We start from the raw sequence: 6,052 nt of genomic DNA on the forward strand, positions 1-6,052 counted from the left end.
CAAGAATAGCAGTGTAATCAACTATCAAGAACAATCAGATTCTCTTCTATGACTGAAAACGACACTTGCGACACTTTCAAATCAAGAAATGACAGTACAATTATGCTACTTCTTTGTAAAGGAGAACTGAAAATGACTCAAAAATACATAAAAACATTTACAATTCTTTGCACAATGGAGGCGGAATAACAGCAAGGAAAGGGGTTTCAAACAGAGGTGTACTGACTACTGGCAGCAAAACTCCTAAATAGAGCTGAAAAGTATGAACACAGAAGCCAAAATCTAAGAGCAGAGGAGGTCTGATCAGCGCACCTGTAGCACAGGGAAACTGAAATGTAACGCACCTACTACACTCGGGAAGTGTGATGCATTCAGGTTTCAAAGAAGACACAGTGCGATGGACCAAGGATGAGACTTTAGCTAGGTTCCGGGTCACAGTTTGTAGCTTAGTTCAAGGATTTAGGCCGAGCAAGTGGTAATCAGTAAATCAATCATAGGGGTATATCTAAAGAGGTTACTAGAGCCAACACGAGGGCAATTAGAGAGCTTGTAAATCAATCGTTTAATTCATAAACAAAACCCGGAGATAGACTAAAGCAGCATTGATCTACTTTGCACTTGCATAGAAAATGCAGTTCGAAGGTTGGCTGGCTTGACTTCAGGCTCCGTCTGTAAGTTTATAAAATAAACAAATGTAGAAAACAAACAACCTATTCGTTCCCCAGTGGAGTCGCCATTTTGTTATCGGGAAAACTAGTGTCTATGCAGAGCTGCTAGTCCCACTAAGGCTGGTATCTACCTTAGAAACAAACAAACTAAAAACTACTTTTGTTTTCCTTTATGAGAAATAGATAAGAGAAGAATAAGGAGACCAACCTTTGTCTTGCACTTGGTTCCTTGCTCAATTCCTCTCTCTTCTGATAGGCCTTTGCCACTCACTTCCTTGTCTACCCAGCTTCAAAGAGTACCTGTGGAATCAAAGCAACATAACACTATCCAAGAACATAGATCTATTATCATAAACAATATAGGACCAGATGTATATTGACCACACAAATGCATAAATCATCAATCATACAAGAATGTGGAGGAAAACTTGAATAGCTTTATTGATAATCAAGAAAGAGCAAAGAGGATTACAACCAATTGTTCTGACCCAGCATCATCCTCTCAGCAAGACATGAAAAGCTTAGATCACCCAACACTATGATATTGCACCAAGAAACCAACAACACTTCCTTACAAGATACAAAATTCTAGCCTCTGGATCTCTGGGATGAGGGATCCATATATAGATGTTTGCAAGGGGAATGAGTCAGCTTTTGAGATTTTATTAGTGTCCTCTCTCTGATAGTTCTTGATTCCACTTGGAGATTGATGATCTCTTCCTCATTCCTGGTCGAATGCAGAGAGGCAAGTGTCACAGGAGAAGTTTCTGGAAGATTCCATGCTTCTCCACCTTGCGGATTGACCCTACCATTTGTCAACTCTCGCCCATTGCACCCCATAGAAGGGATTTTCAACATGCATCGCACCTACTGTGTGTATTCAGGTGGGATGCAACGCACTTTGACCATGGGGCAGGTGAAATGGTCCAGTTCTGACCAGTTCTGAGTAATTTTTCATGGAGAACTTCTGGAAGATGCTGTAATCAGTTGACCTTGTTATTTTAGGGGTTAGAACAACACCTTTAGGGACTTAGGAGCCTTTAGTTTATGGACATTTATGATTGGGGTTGCAGTGCCGAAAAATGTCTATAACAATTTTGCAATCTTTCCTTTAAAGAAAGTAGGGATTTATATTAGAAAGATTCATACTATCTTTGGCATTGCCTGTGATTTGTCTCTAAATTTACAGATCCCCTGGGTTGAAAAATTAAGTTTTGAGGAGTTTTCTTAAGTGTAATTCTTTCACCCAACAATTTCACCTTTGGATTGGTTTTTTTCTCCAAATTTCCTTCTGTTTATGCTTGCTGAAAGATCAATGATTATAGTATCTTTGAAATAAACTTGTATTTCCTCTTTCCAGCCCTACTTTGGCTTGACTAATTAATGTTTCTTAAATGATTTCTTTATCATTATCATTTCATTGCCAAAGTTAGATTATAGTCGATTAATCTTTGTTCAAAAGAAAGTGTCGTAAAAGTCTTCATTTCTTTCGAAACGGAACTGTCGTAAAGTCTTCATTCTTGCAAAAAGATTGATTGATTGTATGTACCTTAGTTTCCTTTTGTTCATCATGACATTAAGGGAATTGAAAAGAAAAACTTGCATCATGCATTGAAAAAGTTTGTGTGTGATCATAGGAATAGTTTAGGGAAATTGCATTAGATTATGCTCTTTGCTCTTTGATTGAAAGAAATCTGATTGCTCTATCCCTATTAGCTAAGGTTTTCATTGTCAAAATTGAATGAAAAAGAATGCTTATCATATTAGTTGCATTCTAGGAATTGAAAATACATCACGTGGTGAACCTTGAAAGGCAAATTCTTAATCAAGATCAACTTAAGATTAACCTTAATTTACCTAATGGAGCATTGTCACCTAATGCAAAATATTTAGATGTTCTAGGCTAGAGACGTGTGTCGCTAACTTGTCTATGATACATCCTGAGTGCGATACCTCATTCCACTTATGTGAGTATATCGCAGCTCATCCACGTACCTTTGGGTATATAGGGTGGTGTTACAGTACGTAAAGTATATGGGGATACTCTCATTGTGTGGTTTTGCATTAGACAACGCTAATATGGATTGGGCCTCCATGTACTTTCGGGTATATATGGGAGGACAACACTAGGTTGTTATCCATCCTTAGGTAACCAGTCAGTCGCCTTATACACTGTGATACACCGAACACAACATTCGGGGAGATTGCCTACCCGTACTTCTCAGTTCGCCGGGAGGTATTCTGCAGTTCACAGTTGCTTGGTAATCCTTTTTCCTAGATCATCCCTCTTTTGTTTTGTTATGTTATTTTCATTAAAATAAAATTATTTGACCATGCATAAAATCCTCCACGCTTGCTCCTTAGTTGATCTTAGGTTGAGACATATGGCGATGAATCCGAAGTCCACCGATCAAGGAATTCCTTTTGATGGGAATCCTAGTCCTTTTCCTCCTTTTGGAAATATTGGTTCTCCTTATATGGCTACATTATCCCTTCCAGGATTTACCATTGGCTAGCCAGTATGGTTGTTTTCAACCTCCTTGGTTCAAAATGTCGTGATTTCTCCACAATCGAATACTCCTCCAACTGGACAAAATCAACCTCCAGTTGATCCCAAAGTTGACCCTTTGCCTTCTTCCTCAGTTGTTTCTTCCTCCCCTTCTTCCTCTTCGCCTGGTGAAAGTATTGATACTAGTAACCAGGTGGCTAAAACGAAGAAGAAAGGCAAGAAGAAGAAGAAGACGCCAATTCAGCAAGGGGGCAACCAAGCAACCATTGCTTCGAATGCAACTTGTTATGATAAAGCATACCATAAACCTCACAAAGTTCGATATCCATGAAAACTTTGTACGAGAGACCATCTTCTTCGAAATTGTCCTAGTATTCCTCAAATATTAGAAGAATGGTCTTCTCGTTCACATCATCCTGTGTCATCAACTTCTGGAGATCATGTTGGTGACACACCATCAACTAGTGGTAGTAAAGTTCATGGAAAGAAGGGTAAAGTTAAGTTTCCCTATAGGTTATGTGAAGGGAATCACCCCATTCACCTTTTTCCCTATTTGGATGAAGCCAAAAAAATGTTGGATAACCGTCCTGGTTCACCACAGTGACTTCCATCTGGTTATAGGAGACTCTCCCTTAATCATTCACTAGTTGATGAATTGACTGACCTAAATCAACCGTCGGTCAAACCCACTCTCTCTGAATGTGAATCCCATGAGTCTATACTTGACCAATCATAGGTCGAGGAAACAGTTGACCCAATTTCACCTTCAGATAATCGTACCTTTCTTGAAGAGAGTGAGTATGATACCACTCAGGTTCTTTTTGTTTCTTTAGATTCCAATGAGCTTGGAGGCAACCCTCCTGTTCCATCAAGACAGGAGGAAAATCCTCTCATTCTTGTAACTTAAGAGGATAATTCTCCTGTTCTTACAGTACCCCCTCCAAGTAGTCTGGCCACTTCCTCTGATTGGCATCGACTGGCAGGATTTCGTCTTCCTTCTTATGTGCCTTTCCAGATCATAATACAGGTTTGTAATATGATTGTATCTGGCACTATTATAGATGAAGGTGCATTTGTGAATATCCTTTCCTCCACTGCTTGGGAAGTGCTTGGTTCGCCACCACTTCTGCCTATTACCTAGAATCTGTTGGCTTTTAACAGAGGAACCAGTCAACCATTAGGGATCCTTCTCAGTTGCCTATTACTTTTGGTGGAAAAATTGTTTATCTCAATGTGATGGTAGTCCTAGGCCCTTTAGATTACAATTTACTTCTTCGGTGTGACTATGTTTATGACATGGGAGCTATTGTTTCAACACTCTTTCAAGTGATTTGTTTCCCGCATGAAGGCAGAATTGTCACCGTTGACCAGCTTTCATTTCCCGGTTCAAATATGGCTTCCAGTCAACCATCTTCCCTAAATGGTCCTTTTGTCCCAATGGTATCTTCCTCACCACGGGTCAACTATATGGCAACCTGTTCCATACCTACATCAATTGATGATCAATTCCGTGATGTTGTACATTATGTACTGGGAGCATTGGAACCAGATCTCTCTAATGGATTCCTTGCTATGGATCCCTTCCAGAGCATTGTTCTCCCATCTGATGAGAACCTCTTGGAAGTCATGACCTCTTAAGCGTCATGAACAAGGAATATGAGGATAGTTCCTTGTCTTGTGTCAACCTCGTTAAAAAATGAAACAAGGGGTATAAGCAGAGTTCCTTGTCTTGTGTCAAGCTCGTTAAAAAATGAAACAAGGAATATGAGGATAGTTATTTTATTGTGTTAACCTCATTAAAAAATGAAACAAGTCCCAGAGCATAGTTCCTTTTCTTTTGTCAAGCTCGTTAAAAAATGAAACACGGATTTTGAGCAGAGTTCCTTGTCTTGTGACAAGATCATTAAAAAATGAAATAAGGTCCCCTGGAGCAAAGTTCCAATTTGAATCTTTGATTAGATATCGTAAAATCCCAGTCGAGTCTTTCACCTAATCTTGTAAATGAACCTTCATTCCATCCACCTGATAGCCATGAGTAGTCTACTTAGGTGAATTCAATGAAGCTTGGGGGGCATGCACCTAGTTTCGAGTCATCATGTTGGGGGCATGTAAACCAATCTCAAGCATATTTGTTCGTTTCAATATTGTGTAAAAATTAAACTGAATTCAAGCATAGTTTTTTGTTTCAAGCTTGTGTAAACATGAGACTGAATCAAGCATAGTTTTTTCGTTTCAAGCTTGTGTAAACATGAAACTGAATCCAAGCATAGTTTTTCATTTCAAGCTTGTGTAAAAATGAAACTAAATCCAAGCATAGTTCCCTATGGTTCAAGCTTGTGTAAAAACGAACCCATCTCCATTTCAACCCTCCGGATTGCCATTCTATCAGCCTCCTCCATCAAATGAGCCTTAGTTTTTTTCCTTCCATTGTCACTATCTACTTGGCCGATCATACACTTTCACTTAGTTTTTTTCCCTTTCTTGAGCAAGAGTTTCAATGAGTGGTCTTATTAGCTAGCCTCTTCACATAAATCAACATGTTTTGAGAAGTTCCAACATCACCGGAACCAGTTGCTATCCTAGACACCACTTGTTCCTCTAAGTGGAGTCATCTTTAAGCTCTTTTCAGACTCTCGAAATATGAAAAGATTGTCGAGCGCTTGTCCTTTTCAGCTTGTTAACGGATTGGAAATGACATCTACTCAATATAAGTTTAACCCTTTTTCGGGCTGAGATAGATTATTTGCGATAAAGGAATATGTTGACCGAACATGGTCAATATGTTCTCTCTTGTATTGTTTTACGCATTTTCGAGCTTGAGAGACAAATCTATGAAAAATAACTTATGGAGTTGTCTTTTCATCCCTTTTCAAAC

Source organism: Pinus tabuliformis, chromosome 3_1 (genome assembly GCF_031772625.1).
Source record: "Pinus tabuliformis cultivar Carrire ecotype Pingquan chromosome 3_1, CPIR1, whole genome shotgun sequence".
In the NCBI taxonomy this organism is placed as follows: Eukaryota; Viridiplantae; Streptophyta; class Pinopsida; order Pinales; family Pinaceae; genus Pinus; species Pinus tabuliformis.